The sequence below is a fragment of the Macrobrachium rosenbergii genome, chromosome 48, assembly GCF_040412425.1.
Source record: "Macrobrachium rosenbergii isolate ZJJX-2024 chromosome 48, ASM4041242v1, whole genome shotgun sequence".
In the NCBI taxonomy this organism is placed as follows: Eukaryota; Metazoa; Arthropoda; class Malacostraca; order Decapoda; family Palaemonidae; genus Macrobrachium; species Macrobrachium rosenbergii.
In genome coordinates, this window is record NC_089788.1 from 12,935,255 (window position 1) to 12,957,785 (window position 22,531).

The 22,531-nt window shown below is 35.9% G+C and overlaps 3 protein-coding genes and 1 long non-coding RNA gene across 5 annotated transcripts in view; 2 read left to right on the forward strand and 2 right to left on the reverse strand.

The window, feature by feature from the left end:
* LOC136831272 (integral membrane protein 2B) overlaps positions 1–9,857 on the reverse strand; it is a 119,808-nt gene extending 109,951 nt beyond the window's left edge. The window contains exon 1 of the mRNA XM_067091373.1: positions 9,716–9,857. The gene's annotated coding sequence lies outside the window, so the exon portion shown is untranslated. The remainder of the gene's footprint in view (positions 1–9,715) is intronic.
* The window catches only part of LOC136831271 (protein tramtrack, alpha isoform-like), a 638,889-nt gene that overhangs the window by 46,248 nt on the left and 570,110 nt on the right, over positions 1–22,531 (forward strand). The window lies entirely within an intron of this gene.
* LOC136831269 (myb-like protein X) overlaps positions 11,730–22,531 on the reverse strand; it is an 89,384-nt gene continuing 78,582 nt past the window's right edge. Inside the window, exons 8-9 of one of the 2 annotated variants that reach the window (XR_010850824.1) lie at positions 22,099–22,365; positions 11,730–12,250 (exon numbers count right to left, since the gene is read on the reverse strand). The gene's annotated coding sequence lies outside the window, so the exon portion shown is untranslated. The remainder of the gene's footprint in view (positions 12,251–22,098; positions 22,366–22,531) is intronic. The other variant, XM_067091368.1, reaches the window with a different exon arrangement.
* Positions 15,497–16,977, forward strand: LOC136831699 (uncharacterized). The gene is made up of 2 exons (XR_010850951.1): positions 15,497–16,407; positions 16,651–16,977. It is a non-coding gene; the product is annotated as an uncharacterized lncRNA (long non-coding RNA).

Genomic DNA, 22,531 nt, shown 5'->3' on the forward strand with positions numbered 1-22,531 from the left:
CTTTCGTTCCTTACTGTACCTCCGTTCATATTCTCTCATTTCCATCTTACTGTCCACCCTCTTCTAACAATTGATTCATAGTACAACTGCGAGATTTTCCTCTTGTTACACCTTTCAGACCTTTTTACTGTCAATTTCCGTTTCAGCTCTGAATGACCTCATAGGTCCCAGTGCTTGGCCTTTGGCCTAAATTCTATATTCAGTTCAGTTCAATTCAATTCAATTCATGTACATGCATAACAGTGATTATACGTTCTAACGCTAGTGACTCATGTCAGTCAATAAATCAATTACACGTCTCCTTAGTGTGAACGAACCTCGAACCTTAAAGAATTGCAGTCTTTCTCTCAACACTAAAAGAAATTTTTAATCGTTGCAAGTAAACAAGTTCAGTGTCTCCGAAGGGTAATGCGAAATATGATCAGCTGCTCGAAAAGATTCGTTGTAGTTTTACGTATGCACGAATTTGAAGCTGGTTGTCTGGGTCTCTGCTGGAATGTAGCCTGAGTTAGTCCGTACGTAAGTTGGGGAACGAGGAAAATATTGACGGTGTCTGCTGCAACCTGCGTTCTCGCCTTAATCTGGGAGATTTGGTCTTTCTTTGTTCTTTCATATGCTGCGTTCTGGTATTGTTCTTGGTTATTGGCAATTCTTGAGGTACTTCATATAGTTGTGGGTTCCTTTTTTGATGGTTATGTGTTTGTGTGTGTGTATATACGAGTATATGTATATGTATATATATGTGTGTGTGTGTGTGAAAAGCTCATAGGCCACAGGTACCGGTATTTTATGAATTACAATACACAGTAGATTTTTACCAAAAATCTGTTACCCAACAAAGAGGAGTTCCCATTGTTTACCTTTGCTAACACCCAAGAAGTCCCATCTATTGGTAGCTTGATAGTAACCGCATCAAAGTGGCTACTGGCACCGTATATCTGCACATACACACATGCATTCTCTCTTACTCTCTCTCAGGTCTACAGCGAAACAAGCATTACCCAAAATAATTTATTTGACAATAATCTAACATAACTGGATTGCAAGAAACAAGAGATGAAATAAAATGGAATGTTAATGTTCACCAAGTGATCAAACATATTACAGTCCACCATATTCAACTGATTATTCTCTATTTGATAGTTTCTTTCCCGGAACACAATAGACCAAAATAAGTCAAAGTCCAGTATATTCCCCAGTGAGTACATCTTAACCTCTTCCTCAGCAAAACATCTGAAGAAGTCAAATAAAACCCTTGTTAAACAAATGCATAAAAATAGATATGGTAATTCCTCCCATGTTACTTATAAAGTACACACAATGTAGAAAATGCCACATTCAAGTGAGATTTATGTTAAATGAAAAGAACTATCTACAGTTTGGGAAATCTAAAATGTTTGCTACCTCCAAACAGCAATATTCACAATCTTAATCGACAGGTCTCAAACCACAGAGTCTTCACCGAAGACTTCTAGTAATATTCGGTGTTGATCTTCAAGTGACAATTTGTTTGATAACTAATCCCTTCACACCCTGGGGCTCCATCCGAAAAAACACATGAACGAATTCTTTGGAACCTGGGCATTTCCGGTGAACAAACAAAATCTTGTCGTCAGGTAGTGATGTTTTCACGTCTCAAGAATATCTGACGCATTTGACACGCATACAGTTTTCCTAATCAGGATGCGCATCAGACATCAGCTAAGCATCCTCCCAAGGTTCTTCACAATGTCTTTAGCCACACTTATTAATAAAAAATCTCCTGTGTATTGTAATTCATAAGATATCTGTGACCTATGAGCTTTTCATATGCATGTATGTATGTATATTTACATATGTGTATTCACAAATATATATATATATATTATATATATATATATATATATATATATATATATATATATATATATATATATATATATATATATATATATATATATATATATATATTTGTGTATACATATATGTATGCTCTGGGGTATGTATGTATATATATATATATAATATATATATATATAAATTTGTATATTATATATAAATATATAGTCTGTGTTTGGATGGATGTATGTATGCTTTGTGTGCAAATGGAAAGAAAAGAAAATTGGGCAAATTCGAAAAAAAAATTGTTATTTTTCAAAATACCCAAGGAAAATAAACTCAAAGAACAAGCGTGAATGAACAGTGGTTTTCAAAGCACTTCCCACCATAAGCATGCTCAAGAGAAGAAAATTGACATATAAATATTTACTAGCAAAGCAACAAAACAAATCAGAAAACCTAAGGAAATGGCGGCTGGCATCGGAAACTAGTTATAGCTTTCTTAAAATCAGGAGTATGTCAGTTTTCTTCTCTTGGGCATGCTGTTTGTGGGACGTGCTTTGAAAATCATTGTTCATTCACGCTTGTTCCTTAATTTTTTTTCCTTGCATATTTTGAAAAATAAAAATAATTGTTTTTCGAATTTGCCCTATTTTATTTTCATGTTGGGGCATTTGTTGGGGTAAATCAGAAGCTAACTGTCCAGTGTTCATTTATATATTTGATTATAAGAAGGTTTCTAGTAGGATATGCTTCTACTCATCCTGAGCTTACAGTAATTGACAAAGGTGGCTGTTATTTCAGATTAAACCAGGACGGGTTCTTGCCTATAGAGAAGCTCAATGTTAATATCATGATAGTTTGAAGTTCTCAAATCAGTCTTTGGTGGCTTTGAAGTCGGCAGAGCTAGATACTTTGCCTTGTAGTAGCTTATGGACTTGTATAAGAAAATGGGCTTTTACTGTAAAATATTGGAGTCTAGTCAGATGCTTTTTTTTTTTTTTTTTTTTTTTTTTTTTTTTTTTTTTTTTTTTTTTTTTTTACATCAGTCCGTCATGCAAAGAAAAGAGCTGTTTCTACACGAGAGATAAGCATTTCTCACATGTTGCAGTGTTGTTGCACCCTGCTGGTGTAGCTACACAGACTGACTTTCCCTTGTGTGCCTCACAATCGATCCGTTGAGCCCTAATAGTCTAATAGTGGACAGCCATAGCACATAAGCCCACACATCGTAGAAGAGATAGCAATTCAGTGTTTGCTTATTAATTTTTTTTTTTTGCAGGGTCATTACTTACATTGGCCTCTTGGTACCACTTTTTGCAACACTGAGAGCTTGATGCCTTTGGGTCATGATTGAGTTAAAGATTTTAGGCTTATCACAACAAGGACGCCAGAACTGCCAAACCTAATTTTGACCTTTTAGCAAGACAAACATATGAGTGCTGTTGGGAGCCGAGATAAAGTTCTGTAGTTCTTTTTATGAACTGCAACTTTGAAAAAAAATCAGAATTTTTAAAAAAGTTGTGCAAGAATTCATGATAGTAAATAAAAAGAAAGTGGTTTTCTTTAAGTATTTCCAGTGTGATTTCAGTTTCCTCTACATTAGCATGCATTGTCTCTAACTTTACCTCTGTCGTATTTTTCCTAACTGTGGACGGTGTTGTTTGTGGTTTGTAACTGTGAGAGTAGCTTTTATTCGAGTTTTCACTTGTTATTGTAAACAGTATTGTTTTAATGGTAAAACAGAGTAATATGGATGTGTATTTTGTGCATTTATAGCCTACTGAACTTTCATAGTTTTATTCACACCTCCGGCCAGTGAGTCATCTCTGAGTTTACTTGAATGGTTGCAAAGCTTAAAATATTTATTGGCGAAAGTTTTGTGATTAATCTATGCTGTGAACCCAAGCTCCACTGAATAAGGGGTTCTCTCTCTCTTGAGGCCAACAGCAACCACATTCATTATGTTGGCATACATACTGAGTACTGCTACTGCTGTGAGTGTAAGCACCATGTAATGGACATTATTCCCCTATGGAGTGTTAGATATAATGAACCTCGAGATTGAGAAGTGCGAAGTAAAGGGATGGGTACACCTTTAGTCGAAGGAAGTGAATCTTAAATGACAGATGAGCCTCTTTTCTTGAGTCTACATAATAAACACGTGTTACCCTTCTGTGGGTATTTCGTGAAAATTAAAATATTAGCAGTGTTGTTGCTCTGGCGGTTCTGAAAGTCACCCGCACTGCTATCGCAAAACCGGATAAAGAATAAGCTCAGAAGTTTTGCGGTTTTGAATGTGCCTGAATGAAGTAAAGAACTTAAATGATGTGGTTGTTGATTTTTACAAGGAGAAAACATTGGATATTTAGGCATAGTATGAGTCATGTGGAAGTGTAGTGTATGCATGAATGGTAGGAAGAATGTGATTTTGTCTTTGGTAGCTGAAAGGTGCAGGGATAAGGCAGGGTTAGTGTTAGTAGGGAGATGTTGGGGAGGGGGTGAAAGTGTGTAAATGTGTTCCTTTGAGCATTTATGCATGAGATTGGCTTGGCAGGAGAAAAATTTGTAGCAGAGCATGTTCGTTGTCTAAGAGTGGAAAAGAATTAGTAAAGGAAAATATTTTTAAGAGTCAATCTGTGCATAAGTGGGTTTTGAGAATATGATAGAGTGGTAGTGCTAGGTGGTTTAAATGCAAAGGTAGGTGGCAGAGAAAAACTGTTTTGTTGGTAGATGTTCATAAAGGAGCTTGATTGTGTACTTGGAAAAAAAATAGAGGTTTCATAGAATATATCTTAATACAGAGTAGAAGGGAGAGCAAGTTGGTGAAAAGAGGAGTGACTGGAAGTATATATGATCATTATTTGGTTGAAATAATAGTCAAGATAGATGTAAGTTCAAGTTGAAGAGGAGTGGCTGAAAAGGTTCAATGAAAAGGAAGTGGGTTAGATGAGGATTGTGTAAAATTACGTTACTCAGTCATAGGATAAGCAGTTAGGGTTTGTGGGTAGAGGAGGATATTAAGAGGGAATAATACAGAGTGGAGGGATGAGGAAATGCAAAGTTTGTGAAGAAAAAAAAATGGATTTTAGGTATAATTGCATGATGGAAAAGATCATTTACATTGGTAAAGGAGGATGGATAGGATACTAGTGAGTAAAATGACAGAGAAAGATGGAGGGAAGAAAACTAGAAAGTCCTATAGGAAGAATAGATTTTTCTAGAGGGAAGTTAATTTAAGAGAATGTTAATGAACAAATAGATGTGAGAGTAAAGACTCCAAATCAAGATATGTACTCTTAAGTTAATGTAGTCCTTTGCCAGTTGAGTGTGCATTTTGAAGATTGGTAAAATGTGGAAGATGGAAGGGCGGGAGAGCTGAATGATGCAAGTCTAGTAGGTTATTGTAAGTTTGAGATTGTATGTGAAGTGACTGTTGAGGATGTAAGGTGATTAGATGGGTTGACAAAGTTCTAAAACTTCAGGATATGATGGGATTACAGGCAGGGTGATGTGTCATGGTGGTGAAAGTGTGATTCAGTGGCTGACCATGCAGCCATGTCTGGATGAGGGAAAGGTCTTGGAGGAATGGGTGAGAGGAATAACTGTTCCATTGTATAGAGACGAAGATGATGGAGGCAACGTTAGGGGTTATATGGCCATAATACTAGTTACACCAGGGAAGTTGTATGGTAGGTTTCAGATTGGAACAAAAAAGTCCCAGGAGGACTGCTTGGGGAATAACACTAGGTTCAGGCAGGGATGAGGGTATATGGCTCAAGAGTTTGTTATGAAAGAAATGCAAAAAGTTTTAGATTAAAGGCAAAACGCTGTATGTAATATTCATAAGTCTACAAAATGTGGAATGTGCTGATCGTAATTAAAAGTTTGTTTGTCTGGTCTTCAGGTGTATTATAACTACCTGACCATTCGTTATCTTTATGGATGGAGTGATACAAGAAATTAGGTGAAGGAACGGACACATAAATGCAAAATTGCGGGAGGTGAAATTGTAGAGAATAGTGTTGTGGAATGACAATTTGCAGATGAGCCAGCAGTGAATAGGAATTGTGAAAGTGTTTGCATAAGGAGAAAGTTTAGGGTAAATGTGAGAAAGAGTAAGGTTAAGGGCACATGTAAATCAGAAAGATGGCGTAATGAATGTTGGTATGGATGGTGGAAGAATAGGAATAGTTGATTTATGTGGCATTTAGGGGTTAATATAAATGTAAACAGTATTGAGTAACCAAGTTATTTTAGTACCAGGTCATCAGATCAAACCTTCTAAATGAAAATCGGATATAAATGTAATGGGTGATAAGTAGGACAAGAAAACAGGTGAGTCACAGAATAGGTGAAGCAAGGAAGGTAGCAGGATGTGTTCTAATGATTTGGAAGAGAATTTCAGTGTCTTTGCGAGCTAAGGTGAGAATGCATGAAGGGATATTTGAGCCAACTTCTCATTATGGACGTGAAGTATGGATGATTAATAGAAATGAAAGTTGAAGCTGTGTAGATGAATGATCTTGACTTCACTCTGCGTATGGCATTGTTAGTGGAGGACGAGTGAAAAATATACCATATTATGTAGTGCAAAACTTATGACTGAGGTTAAATTCATATTTGCTTTTGAACCCTAATTATGACTTGGAACTTGACCTTGATATGTTACTCTACATATCAGATTACTGGAGTGTACCTGCTAAACTTGAACTCTTATCACTCATAATCTATGGGAAAAATTAAATTCTCATTTGACATTTGACCTCTTAAATAGGACATTGACCTCACTCTTCACGTTAGCTTATTTGTGGATTACTTACACCCAGATTGGAAGACGGTATCGTATATGTTACAAAAGTAACTGCCAATGTTAAATCCTATCTGACTGTTAACATCCAAATCTGAACTTGTCCTTAATATTGACTCACAGTACCTATGTGCACCTTTAGTGGGTTATGCATGCCAAATATGAGGTCTGTCTTGTATTGCTCAAAAGTTATAACTAATGGCAGATTCTTAATTGACCTCTGACCCCCACACAGAAGTTGACATTGACTTTAACCTTGACCTTACTGTGCACCATGTTTACATTGATGGGTTATGAATGTAAAATATGAAGTCTCCTACAGTGGAAAAGTTATGACAGAGAGCAAATCCTTATGTGACCTTAAACTTCCTAAGCATGACCTGGAAATTAGCTTTCCTTATTGACAGAATTAGCGGGTTATGCAAGTAAAATATGAAATCTCATAAAGTAAAGTTGAAAAGTTATGACACAGTAAATACTTATTTGACCTTAAACTTCCTAAGCATGACCAGGAAATTACCTTTATTGGCAAAATTAGTGGGTAATGCATAACAGATATGAAGTCTCTATTGCATGCATAGTTCAAAATTTATCTCATAGTTCAAAATTTCAAGTTTAAATTCATGTTTGACCTTAGACTGCCGAGTCTGACCTTTATCTTGACCCCCTTTTGTGCATCGGCTTCATTAGTGGATCATAAATGCCAAAGATGTAGTCGCCATTTTGTATAGTTCAAAAGTTAAGGCTAAATTCCTCTTGACATTTTAATCTCCGGAAAGGGTAAAAGCAATGTTTATGTCTTTCCAAAAATGTCAACAGCGCTTGATAGTTACTAGACTCACCTTTGGTAAATTTTTGAAGTTACAGATAATGTGATGTGTAATTCTTTTAACACACACACACAAATTATATATATATATATATATATATATATATACATATATATATATATATATATATATATATATATATATATATATATATATATATATATATATATATGAAAAGCTTATATATAGGTCACAAGTATTTTATGAATTTACAGATAATGTAATGTGTAATTTTAACACACACAAAATTATATATATATATATATATATATATATATATATATATATATATATATATGCACAAATATATATATATATATATATATATATATATATATATATATATATATATATATATATATATATATAATATATATATATATATATATATAACCTATAATATATATATATATATATATATATATATATGAAAAGCTTATATATAGGTCACAAGTATTTTATGAATTACAATACACAGTACAGTAGATGTTTAATTAACAAGTGTGGTGGAAAAACTTTCTGAAAAATCTTGAGAAGATGTTTAGTTGTTATCTGACTCGCTTCCTAATTAAGTGAAACTGTTATTCTGAAAAACCGAGAGAGAGAGAGAAAGAATGCAGGGTGAGTAGGTACAAATATTCACTACCAGTAGTCCTTTGATGCAGTCACTATCAAGCTACCGATAGATGGGTCTTCTCGACTTTGTAGAAACAGGTAAGCAATGAAATTTCCTCTCGATTGGGTGATATATATATATATATATATATATATATATATATATATGATTATATATATATATATATATATATATATATATATATATATATATATAATTATATATATATATATATATATATATATATATATATACACATTATATATATATATATACATAATTATATATATATATATATATATATATATATATATATATATATATATATATATATATATATATATATATATATATATATATATATATATATATATATATATATATAAGAATCATAGGGGAAACAGACCCGACAAACATCTCGGATTGAAGAGGTAAAGGCATGTATGTCTCCCACAAGATCAAGTTTATTCTGCCAGCGTTTCACATCACATGATGCATCTTCAAGGCTGGAAAATTACAGACAGTAAATACTTAAAATGTCACTTATGCAACGGGAAAAGCTTCTTTAAAAATTTAAAACATTTACAAATACAAAAATTAAAACAAGAACTTGAAAGGAACACCTGCCAAGGCAAGAGCTAAAAAGTGGCTAAAAAGACAGGGAGAAAATAAACAACGAAAGAAAATAAACAAACGAAAGAAACCTATAACGAACGTGGAGGGTAAACAAACAGGCAATTATGCTATAAACAGTTGTGTGGACGACGATTGGCTGTTTAGTGTTGGTACATTAGTTTTTATAAAAAGCGACCCAACACCATCAACTCGTCGTCCTTACGGGCAGATCCAGTGTGTATACACACACACACTCACACATACCTACGACTACGACCATAAATCTTGTGTTTGATACAGTTTGTCTGTCTGTTAAAAGAATTGCACATTATTTGCAACTTTACAAAATTTAGTAAAGGTGAGCTTAGTAAGTGTTGACGTTTTTGTAAAGACATAAACGTTGCTTTTACCTTTTCCGGAGATTAAAATGTCAAGAAGAATTTAGCCTCAACTTTTGAACTATACAAACTGGCGACTCAATCTTTGGCATACATGATCCACTAATGAACCCGATGCACAAAAGGCGGTCGAGATAAAGGTCATACTCAGAGGTCTAGGGTCAAACATGAATTTAAACTTGGTCATAAATTTTGAAGTATGAGATAGTTTGAACTATGAGAGAGGTACTTCGTATCTGTCATGCATATATACATACATACATATAAATATATATATATATATATATATATATATATATATATATATATATATATATATATATATATTATATATATATATATATCTATATAGATATGTATATGTATGTATGCATATATGTATGCAGTTTCAAATTTCAATAACGTGAATTTTTTGGAGGAACCTGGGAAAGGGCTACATCCAACAAAGGACTTTTGAAGGCTGAAATAATGATGATAGGTAATGATACTTTTACAGGCAGATATGGGCGCAAAAACATGCGAGACTCGCCTCATGACAGTGTTTGCCTTATGTCAACAAAGATTTAAAGGACACCCAAGAATGCCAACACTGCAAATGACATACAAATCACCGAAGTATCATTCTTACCTTGTAATTTCTTCAGGTAGGCGAAACCCCTTATTCCGAGGACCACCTTTAGTGGTTGTGTGCTTCAGCAAACGGCCTAAATGCGTCCCAGTCACTGGATTCGGTTTCTGATGTGAAGTGCCATTCGGTACTGCTCTTTGGAACTCAAAACGTATTTCGTTTTTAAAGCATCACGAGTAGAGTCCAGACCGCCTCTAGTCAGTCTTCCATGGCCTTGGAGGATGGGTGGTGGTTGGGGCACCGGTTTGTGGGGTAGGTTATATTCCACGAAACGTATCTGCAGCAGTGAACAGTGGGTTGCTGGTATCAGTATGTTTCGTTTTGGTTTTTGCCGTTTACTTGAATCTGTCATCTGTCATCTGAAGAAAATAAAAGGATAGAGGAAGGAAGTTGGGGGAGGGGAATTTATGTCGTGTTATGAAGCTTGGTTTGCGTATGATCAAGTAAACTTTTTAAGCAATGCTCTCTGCTGACTGGAGCTTTGATATGTTCGGAAATCTGGCATGGTGGAGCGCTACACTAGTGTGCAAAATGTTCGTATTTATCTCTGATATATCGTAGACACTGAGTTGAGCTCATTTACTGTAGTTGAAAGGTGCCTCACGAGCGGAAATGGGTCTCTATCCCCCCTCTTCTAATCTTTAGGTAATAGAAGCCCCTTTTCCCGAGAAAACTGGTTGGTAGGGTAACTTTTTCGTTTATTTTCCTGCTCGGATAGAAGCTTGTAGTTATAATTGTCTTATAATCAGAGATGCCAGGAAGTCGAGAAGTTGGGAGGACCTGTAAGGTGTGGCTAGTGAAACTGTTCGCGTAAGGGGAGTACTGTAGTGTCTTCAGTGCACTCCACGCGGTGTACTGTGGGCATTATTAAAGAGGGTTTCCAGCGTTCCTTCGGCCATAAGCTGCACCCACTCTTTAACCTTGTACTTATCGCCCATTCCCGCTTCTCTTCTTCCGTCTTGCTGTTCAAACTTTCTAATTTAGTTCACCTTTAGAGCTATGTACTTCAGCTCAGGTACTTTCTAGTTCTTTACTTTGCTGTCCAAACACTCCAACTCCTCTTTACCGTCTTAAGCTCTGGATGGCTAAAAGTGTCCAAGTGTCTTGGCTTTATAGCATGAATTTCACGATTCATTCATTATTGAAAATACAAATTATATATATATATATATATATATATATATATATATATATATATATATTTTATATATACAGTATAAATATAAATTATATATATATATATATATATATATATATATATATATATATATATATATTATAGATATGTATATATGTAATATATATAAATATATAGTATATATATAATTATAGATATGTATATATAATATATATATATATATATCTTTTAGGTATACTATCCTAACGACATTTGCTAACGAGCATTATGAGGAAAGGTTTTGCTGTCACGAAATTCCAAAGGTATGGCGTATAATCGAGATGTATTTCAGATACGATAGTTGTATGAAGAGCTGCCGAAATATTATGGTGTGGAAGTGTTATTCAAGAAACTAGAATGAAGTATAAATATTAACTTACGTAACTATTGAGTAGTAATACCGTGGTAGGTGTCATAGTGAGGAAATTCAGCTGAAATAACTGTAGTGTGGGAATGTCACTGAAAGTAAACAGATTAGGAATTTCACGGTAGTAGGAATATTAATGGAGATAGTAAGTAAAAATCTGCTGTCAAAGAGAGGCGTTACTTAAGAGTAGAATGAATTAACCAATCAATGTACCGGTAAGTAGTGGGTGGTGGAAGCATGAAAGCACTTACTTTGTATAGCTTTTTAGGTGTAAATGTTGATGCATTCACTGCATTCTGTAGTGGTTGCTTACATTGTGCAGCCATTTTACACTTAAGAATCATTGTTTAGCCGCGTAGAACGAGTAAATTAATTTGGAGTAGCAATTACAGGCATCATGTACCTAAGTTTTAACTCTCTGTACTTTGTACAGGTATGAGATTATTGTGAATATGTAGCAATGGCGATGGTTTTTTTTTTTTTTTGCAAAACAAATTTACTTCAACCATTTTCTGTAGTGTAGATTTCAATGAAATTAAGGGCTGACCGATAGCTTGATGATTTTAAAATCTTGTATGCTTGAGTAATTTAATAGAGATGGGAGCAGAAAATATATTTACACAAGTATAACACTAGTTAAAATGTAGCCAAGTCTTATATATAATTACACAGCATAAAAAACTTCGTAGGGGTACAGTGCCTCCAAGAGTGCCTCACTCGGTGCGCTGTGGGCATTACTGAGGGTTCTTTGTAGCGTCCCTTCGTCCGCTAGCTGCGACCCCTTTCATTCCTTTCACTGTTCCTCCATTCATATTCTCTTTCTTCCATCTTGTTATCCACCCTCTCCTAACAATAGTTTCATGGTGCGGCTGCGAGGTTGTCCTCCTGTTGTGCATTTCAAACCTTTCTACTCGCAATTTCCCTTTCAGCGTTGAATGACTTCACTGGTACCAGCGCTTGGCTTTGGCCTATATTCTAGATTCCTTCCATCCTAGAAAAAAAAAAAACATGCATATAGGGGTTCAGGACTTGAGTAATATGCCGAGTGAAATAAGATTGAAACAGATGAATACAGACAGAACTCTCAAATTATGCGCTGTAGCTGTGGGCTGGAACCGTTACGAATGAGTAAGCAGCACCTATCGTCGGGTAAGAGTTTACATTCATTGATTTATTGCACGTGCTGAGACGTCTTCCTTGCTGTTCACTTGGCGAATCAAAGTTTGTACTTCCGTTTTCTTATTCAGAGATAAACTTGGAAGTGCAAGACTCTCTAGAGGTAAACTTGGAAGCTAAGCATCTTGAGCAACTTGAAAAATACACAGCCTATATTTCGATATAGCATTAAGGCTGAGAATCCCATGTACAAATGTGTCAATGCATTTTGATCCTTGTGATCATCAGTGCAGTGTATTATCGAAGAATGTGTTTATCTTGCATCTAGGGAGAACTGTAGGGGCCGTGAAAAGAGATCGTTACCTTTTCATGCTGGAAAGGGAGGCAAGTTTTGAGACCCTCCGACCCTCCCCAGAGACCCAACCCCCAACCTCATTATAGTATCATGGGCGACCGCAAGTGGCGTCTGAAACCGTCCTACTGAATGCTATTTTGCTAAGACGAAACCTGAGATAATGCGTCCTCGACGAATCTTGTTGCCATTCACTCTTCCTAGGAATCAAACGCACACACACAACACACGCATATTACATATATATATATATATATATATATATATATATATATATATATATATATATATATATATATATATATATATATATATATATATGTGTGTGTGTGTGTGTGTGTGTGTGTGTGTGTGTGTGTATGTATATATATATATATATATATATATATATATATATATATAATTTTATATAATGTACACACACACACACACACACACACACACACACACACATATATATATATATATATATATATATATATATATATATATATATATATATATACATACATATACATACATATATATATTTATATATGTATATGCTGTTTGGGCAAAGATTTTCTTGTATGCAGATTTCGTTGAATTCGATGGCTTTGTGGTTGTTGATAACATTTTTATTAGTTTCACAATACTTTCTAAATCTTCTACGTTCTTCCAAATATAGTTGATAAAGAAACGAAGATTAACTCGTTCCATTTATAGTGGGAACACAACACCACAGCTGTTCCGTCGTCACTCGTTGTGACCTCTTCAAAGTGCACCACATGATCTGACGTTGTTATTGATTGAGCTGACTTCATGCCAGTACGGGCTCTTGCTCTAAGAACAGGCCGTATATAACTACATGATCTTTCCGCTCAGTTGTTTTATTACATTATGCGGTGGGAATTACATTTTGCTGACGGAATTGTAGCGTCCATAAACATTTACAATACATTTCAATACAGTACAATAAATAAAGTACAATAAAATAATTTTCATAGATTTTAAGTTGTGTAAAAGTAACAAGTTACAAGACTTATTGTAATTTGTTATTTTTGCTTAACTTAAAATCCAAGCAAATTATTTTATTGTACTTTATTCATTGTATTGTATTGAAATGTGTTGTCAATGTTTGTGGACACTACCGTTCTGTCTGCATAATGTAATAAAATAACATAATTAAAAGATCATGTAGTTATTTACGGACTGCTCTATGAGCAAGAGCCCGTGCTGGCATAAAGCCAGCTCAGTCATAAACAACAGTAACAGGTCATGTAGCACACTTTGAAGAGGTCACGACGAGTGGCGGAACAGATGTGATGTTGTGTTCACAGTAAGTGGAATGAAGAGGTAATCTTCGTTTCTTCATCCATCAACTATATTTGGAAGAATGTAGAAGGTTTAGAAAGTATTGTGAAACTAATCCATCTGGATTTCATGCAAAACTTTCCAGTCCCATTAAGACAGTGGAACGGCTAAAGCATGGCATCAGAGTTGGTAACAAGGCTGTTTTTGACATGGAAGCCCTATTCCTTCGCCTGCTAATGATAGGTCAACAGTGTCTGCTGCAGTTAGAAAATATTTTTGAGTATGAGTTGTGTGCTGTCCCTTCCTCACTCATTGATGAGTATGGCTGTTTGTGAAAGGGCACCAAAGCTGTACTTGCTAGACGTCTTGGTGTGCTACAGCAAAGCCCAGTTCCTCCAAGCATCATTATAGTGGATGCACAGCAGCTGCTCTATCACATTACATGGCCTCATGGTGCTGATGCATCTATCCTAGTTGAGAGTATTAAGTACCGTCTTTCATTATAGTCTCTTGATAGTGACAAGGTGTTAGTCTTTGACAAGTATCACAGTCAGTCAGTCAGAGACCATGAGAGAATGCGACATGGTGATGAGGGTACCACCAACTACAACCTGACTATCAGTAGTCTACTCCCAAACAGAGATACTATTATGAAGAATAAACAAAACAAAAAGCAACTGTCATGGTTACTATCCTCTTTCAACATGGGAGATAAAATAACGCTAAAAAGTCAAGAAGACTGTCTCTTTTCACATGATGAGGCTGATGTGACAATGATTGCATACTTGTTGAAGGCAGCTGAGTGTCACAGGGTAGTAAGAATCCTCAGTGATGATACGGATGTCCTAGTACTGCTGATTTACTGGGTTTGGAAAACTCAGCTACAACATACTGTACATGTAAAGTTAAGATGGAACGTTGGAATGGCGATATTGTAGACATCAATGTAACCTGTGAGAAGCTAGGTCCCAAGTGTTTGCAGCTATTGGGAATGCATGCGCTAAGTGGTTGTGACACTGTCTTACCCTTTTAACAAAGGAAAAGTCAGTGCTCTAAATGTCTAGCAGGCAGGAAATTTCCCAGGATTATCTGAGATACTTGGAGAGATAGATGCCTCAGAAAATGACTTGTTGCAAACAGGCCAACAGTTCTTCACAGCACTGTATGGCCAGCCTCCAGGCACCTCAGTGAATGCAGCTCGCCACAGGATATATACAAGAAAGAAAGGAAAACCAGTGCACATTATGGCCCTTCCTCCTACAGATGCCAATCTAGTGCTCCATGTACAACGGGCATATCTCCAAATGATGTTATGGAAAACAGCTGATCAGCAAGGCCCTCCAACAGTGGACATAGCAAGTTCGGATGGCAGGTGAAGGATGGCGTCCCAACACCGGCATTTGCTTCTGATTCTCCAGCCCCTCCTGGCCCAATTGATGTTCTTAGTTGTGGTAGCAAAGCAGTGGACAAGGCCTGCAGCTCTACGGCCTGCTCCTGTCAAAAGAGCCAGTTGCCCTGCACTATTTAGTGCATATGTGGAGGCATAGATGGATGCAATAATCCATTCACAGTCACTGGTCAAGTGAATGAAAGTGACAGTGACTGTTCTGAGGATGAGTTGGACAACAATTAGCTTGTATCTTCCCTTTACACATATATGTACATGATGGCAGTTGAAAATACACACAAAAGCTTAAGTTTAACTTGTAAGAACAGTTTGCAATAATAAATATGTCGAATTTCATGTATTGCTGTAGGATTTTTATAACTTTATTTGTCATAATGTCTTTACAAATAAAACTGCACATGTTATGGCTGTTTTGTGACATAATATTAATCCTTGACCATGAAAACATGGGTATAGACATATGGGTATATGACGTATTACCTTGCAAATTTACAGAGATATTGAATAAAATTGAATATTATATAATGGCCACCAAGATTTGCATATTTCAGGATTTGCCTAAAGTTGTCAAGAGGACAACTCAGTTAAACCAGAAAAACCAGGATATTAGATATATACCATAATACCTTGTACTACAAAAGATTCATAGGTCCCCAGTGGAAATCATAAGAGTGGCAAATGGACTACTGATCCTGTGTTGCTTTCAAAAACATGGAAGCCGGCATGTAACAGACAATCGCCATATGTGACACAAAGACTTGGAGGCTGGACCAGAGACTATATAAGGCCCTTGACCAGGGGAGACCAGGGAGTTCGTTACCAGCAAGCATCAGAGTAGAGTCCTTTCCGGGTCAGTCTCTTACCGCCCCCCCCCCACCCCGACCCAGTACTTTTTGTCGTGCACATAGTCCCATCAAGCCCCTTGCCTTATTCCAAAAGTCTGGCCTACATTATCAAGACAGCGCATCCCACGAGAAAGGTATAGTCTGGATTCTGGAGTTGTTACGACGCCCAGTCTTCCATTATAATTTTCATTCTTTTTGATATTTCTGCCCCTTGGAGTTCTGAGAAAATAAGTGAAGTGTTAACACTTTCATTTCAAGTAACGTAAGCATTTCGAAACCCTTGCTATCGCATATTGCCCCCTTAGCCCTCAGCATTCCCTAAGTGACCGAGAAAGTGGTTTCTTAGCGTCAAAAGTGACAGTAAGTTCGTCTTTCAGAATAGGCGTTGATGCTGTGTATCCATCTGTTCGCCCATGGTGCCAAATCATGAATTCTCGACGTGGAAGATCCCTTCAAGATTCAGTCCCGAAGACGTTTATGCCTACGTGGCAGAATTCTGTATATTTGCTTAGTCTTAGAAGTTTCCCCACAGTGATTTCTATGCTATAGATAACTAATTCCATAATTAAGACTTTACCATAGATTGTAGAATCTTTGAGATTGGCACTTTGTTTTGTGAGTAATGTAATATCAGTGCCAAGGGGCTAGTGAGGAGCTCCCTTGCAATATCCTTCTGGTCCTTGCAATAAAACTTAATTTGTGGAGTCTTGCATTTCTTTTGGAAACCATTTTAATTTACTGTTAACTTACTTCTTTTCGTGAGTTTAACTGAGTAGTCAGGTGAGGTTAGTGTGTGTTTTAAGGCCAGATAAATCAACCCCAGATTAGGCTCGTGAAAATTATCTATATATATATGTATATATATATATATATATATATATATATATATATATATATATATGTATGTATTTAAGTGTATATATAATATATATATGTATGTATTTAAGTTATACATGTATATTATATATATATATATATATATATATATATATATATATATATATATAATATATATATAAATATATATATATGAAAAAGGCTAAAGCAAATCTCGATATTATTCACACAACGAGAATCATCTTACTGAAGTTAGGGTACAAAAATTCAAACAGACAAAGAGAATCTGTACACTCTGTACATGCAAAATAGGCAGTGCTAAAAGAAAAATAAACACAAAATATATTACGTACTTTTCCTCATTAAAAAAACATGCCTGTGAACTGGTACGCATGATTGATGATAACTAGAGTACCTTTATCCTCAGAAGACGCTATAAGTTAGTTATACATGTAGACTAGTTTTTCTTAAGTTTCACTCTCATGGTAGTCAGTCCCTTCACTGGTTCCTCCACCCGGTCCCTACCAATGCCCCTCTGGGACAAAGACGGGTGGGTTGTGGTCTTCGTTTTCAAGGTTATCGCCATCTGTTACGCAGACTCTTCTCCTCTTTTTACCCTCTTGAGATTCAGCCGTTGCTTGACGCACTCCTGACACGAATACGAAAACGCACATATAAGCAAACTCACTCACTAGTCTGTGCATTTAATAATTTGTGTTCTTTGTTTGTAAAATATGCAGTAGAATCTCGCCACCTGAGATTAGTGAGAGAATCACACTGATAAAGAGGATTCCATCTGTTAAATTATCTTTTGTCCTTATCCCAAGCAGTTGATGGTATTGCGTTTGTAAACACACATCTCGAAGAAAGTTACTTGAAAGTGTCTTTGCTATATTATTATTTATTTATATATATATATATATATATATATATATATATATATATATATGTAATTGTAATAGCCACAATGCCCTCTTAACTTCTCGAATTCTTTCCGCTTTTATGGATATGCTTGTCACTACAAAACCGTAAGATCCAAGTGCAAGAAATTGAAGAGACTGTGATGCCCGGTCGCGGGAAACGAACCCGTGTCACCATAATCACAGGAGGTCACGTTGCCGACCTGACCACGTTTCCTGCGACCGGGCATCACAGTCTCTTCAATTTCTTGCACTTGGATCTTATGTCTTTGTAGTGACAAGCATATCCAAAAAGCGCAAAGAATTCGAGTATCTGTAAAAGTGACCAGTAGATTCTACATTATATATATATATATATATATATATATATATATATATATATATATATATATATATATATATATATATATATATATATATATATATATATATATATATATATATATACTGTATATATATATATATATATATATATATATATATATATATATATATATATATATATATATATATATATATATATATATATATATATGTATATATGTATATATATTGTTATGTTGGTCATTCGGCTGAGTTTAATTATTAATTTTAATGATTTATATTGCCTTGCTTAACCTAAGACCCACATAATCCTATCAGTTAAGGCTGATAGTTACCTAAAAGAAAGATAAGTTAACAAAACTAATTTAGGTCGCCAGCTGAGACTAGATTACTGAGTATAGTGATTTATTCGGAACACATAAACTAAATCAGCAACATTACTCAAACAACTAGTTTCAACAAATAAAGGTATTAATTGTTTCTTACGGGAGCTAATAATAGCTCCAATTTCATCCCACTTCAGACACAAGATATTTCAAGATAAAGGAGATCCTCGCTGGGTGAGCGGGTTCCATTCTCAGCTACCACTCTGTTGGTCACGAGTTTGAATCTCCGACCGGCCAGTGAAGAACAAGAGGAATTTGTTTCTGGTGATAGAAATTCATTTCTCACTATAATGTAGTTCGGATTCCACAATAAGCTGTAGGTCCTGTTGCTAGGTAACCAATTGGTTCTTAGCCACGTAAAAATAAATCTAATCCTTCGGGCCAGCCCTAGGAGAGCTGTTAATCAGCTCAGTGGTCTGGTTAAACTAAGATATACTTAACTTTTTTTTTCAACATAAAGGAGTGAATAACGCAATGGCTTGGGGTCTCGTGTGATGCATCTTTAAAGCAATTTCAAGTGCGTGAATTGAGGATCTTGCTGTCAAGGATGCTAATTCTTCTCCAGTTTCCAATATGTGCCCAATTCTGGAAGAGACGTATCCAGATAACATCCCAGTATCAAAAGACCTCTCACTTATCATTAATTGACAGCAATAATTGTACTTCATATATTTGACTTCATAAATGGGATATTGTTTTACTAGGACTTTTCTTAGTGACTGTTTAAGAGAGGAAAACTTGAAACATGAACAAGGAGCAGTTAAGATGAAAGGAAAGAGAACTGGGAGTAATTGTCATCTTCAGACTTACTGCTGGAATAGATAATGCAGTGATCAATTGCATCAGAAGCCCTGGGTCCGTTGAAATGGCAATTTCCTCGGCTGTTCGACAAAGGAGGAAGAAGAAAGGGGGGCTATGAGAGATGCCTGATATGCATGTTGCCTCTCTAGTGGTTGCTTTTAGACTCTCAAAGCTGGGGTCAGTGGCGTGGGTGTTTGCTTCAAACTCCCCCCCCCCCCCCAACTGCCCTGGCTTGGGCACAGGTAGCATCTGAAAAATGACAAAAAACTCACCAGTACAAAGGTCATAGAAAAGTGAGCTTAAGGTACAATCTAGCTAAGGGTGGTCCTAGCAAAACCTACCCTGTCTGATATGCCTCTAAACTGAAATTCTTACCCTTTTGATGGTTGGTTCTTTGGGAACAACAACAAGTGCTCTCTTGCTTCCCTTCCTAGTATGCCCTCTTACTTTAACAAAGAGAAAGCTTTCTTTCTATATTTCTATTAAATCAAGGAAGGGAGGTTGAACATTGATTATGAATATTTATAATTATTATATATATATATATATATATATATAATATATATATATATATATATATATATATATATATATATATATATATATATATATATATATATATATATATATATTTATATATATATATATATATATATATATATATATATATATCACACATTACCACAGGTGAAAAATAAGAAACGGAGTGTAGGTCCTGACCGGTTTTGACTTTATTTCCAAGCCATTGACGAAGGACTGATACAGAGTATGAGAAGTCACAAATATATATACCACAAGAACAGTACTGATGAACATACACAACCGTTAGAGACTACATATCCCCACTCAGGCCGGTGTCAAGGTAGGAGTGGCCTTCAAAACTCATTTGGCTAAAAATCACAATATACTCTCAGGGGACAATGCTGATAAACAAACCATACGCCACCTCAGATCCACACCTGACAGGTGTCACGGAGGCGGAGTTTGGAAACTCATTAACACTACTACCCTCGTACTGTGTTTACAAACTCCGCCTCCGTGACACCTGTCAGGTGTGGATCTGAGGTGGCGCATGGTTTGTTTATCAGCATTGTCCCCTGAGAGTATATTGTGATTTTGAGCCAAATGAGTTTTGAAGGCCACTCCTACCTCAACACCAGCCTAAGTGGGGATATGTAGTCTCTAACGGTTGTGTATGTTCGTCAGTAATGTTCTTGTAGTATATATATTTGTGACTTCTCATACTCTGTATCAGTCCTTCATCAATGGCTTGGAAATAAAGTCGAAACCGGTCAGGACCTACACTCCGTTTCTTGTTTTTCCAAACTCCGCCTCTGTGACACCTGTCAGGTGTGGATCTGAGGTGGCGTATGGTTTGTTTATCAGCATTGTCCCCTGAGAGTATATTGTGATTTTGAGCCAAATGAGTTTTGAAGGCCACTCCTACCTCGACACCAGCCTGAGTGGGGATTTCTAGTCTCTAACGGTTGTGTATGTTCATCAGTACTGTTCTTGTAGTATATATATTTGTGACTTCTCATACTCTGTATCAGTCCTTCATCAATGGCTTGGAAATAAAGTCGAAACCGGTCAGGACCTACATACACTCCGTTTCTTATTTTTCACCTGTGGTAATGTGTGATAAATGAATCACGTACAAAAGTGATAATAATCATATATATATATATATATATATATATATATATATATATATATATATATATATATATATATATACATATACACATATACACCTATCTATCTATCTATCTATCTATCTATCTATCTATCTATATATATATATATATATATATATATATATATATATATATTATATATATTATATATTAATGTATATAATAAATATTGTTACATGGGTCCTTCGTCTGATGAGTTTAATTATTAATTACTGTGAGTTATATAGCCTTGTTTTACCTAAGACCCACGTAATCATATCAGTTAAGGCTAAAAGTTACCCAAAAAGACAGATAATTAACTTAATTGGATTCGGTCGCAGTTGAAGCTAGGTTACTAAATATTTTGGTTTATTCTGAACAGATGAATTAAATAAACCACATTAATCAACCATCTAGTTCAAAAGAAAAAAGAATGAAATTGAGAAAATCTTACAGGAACCAATAACAGCTCCAACTTCATCACACTCGGACACACAATATTTTCCCCTACGTTAGGGTATGACGCAACGGCTGAGAAACTCTCATGATGCTCTTATAAGCAGTTTTCTAGTATATTATGGCTAGTCCTTCTCCAAACAAGGGTATGGCCAGGTTCCAAGGCGTGCCTGATTCTTAGAGAGATGTATCCAGATAACACTTAAATTCCAGACCCTCTCACTTATCCTTAACACCATGGAGGATACTTTATGCAATATCACTAAGCGACTGTAATTGTACTTCATATAATTGACTTCATAAATGGAATATGGTTTTACGAGGATTTCCTTCGTCATTGACTGATAAGAGAGAAACCTGTAAAGGAAAATAAGGGGAGAGATCTAAAGGGTGGAACTGGGAGTAATTGTCATCTTCAGACTTACCATAGTCATTTAATGTTATGATCACTTGCATCCGACGCCCGGGGTTGGTTGAAGCACTTTCCCGGCGGTTCCGTAAAGATTAGAGGACAAGAGGGCGGGGTGGGGGGGAGCTGAGAGAGAGAGAGAGAGAGAGAGAGAGAGAGAGAGAGAGAGAGAGAGAGAGAGACGCATGTGCTCTCACTGCTGGTGACCGCTGTACTTCTGACCTGGGTCAAGTGCGTGGGTAGTTGCTTGCAAACAACTCCCCCTTCGTAGCCTGCGGGTAGCCTGAAAAGAACAAAACCAGCCAGTATGAAGTTCAGGGAAAAGTGAGCTTAAGGGATACCCTAACTAAAGGTGGCCCTAGTAAAACCTACCCGGTTGGATAGGTCCCTAAACTAAACTTGTAATCCTCTAAGATGGTTGGCGTTTTTTTTTTTAAACAACAGCCAGC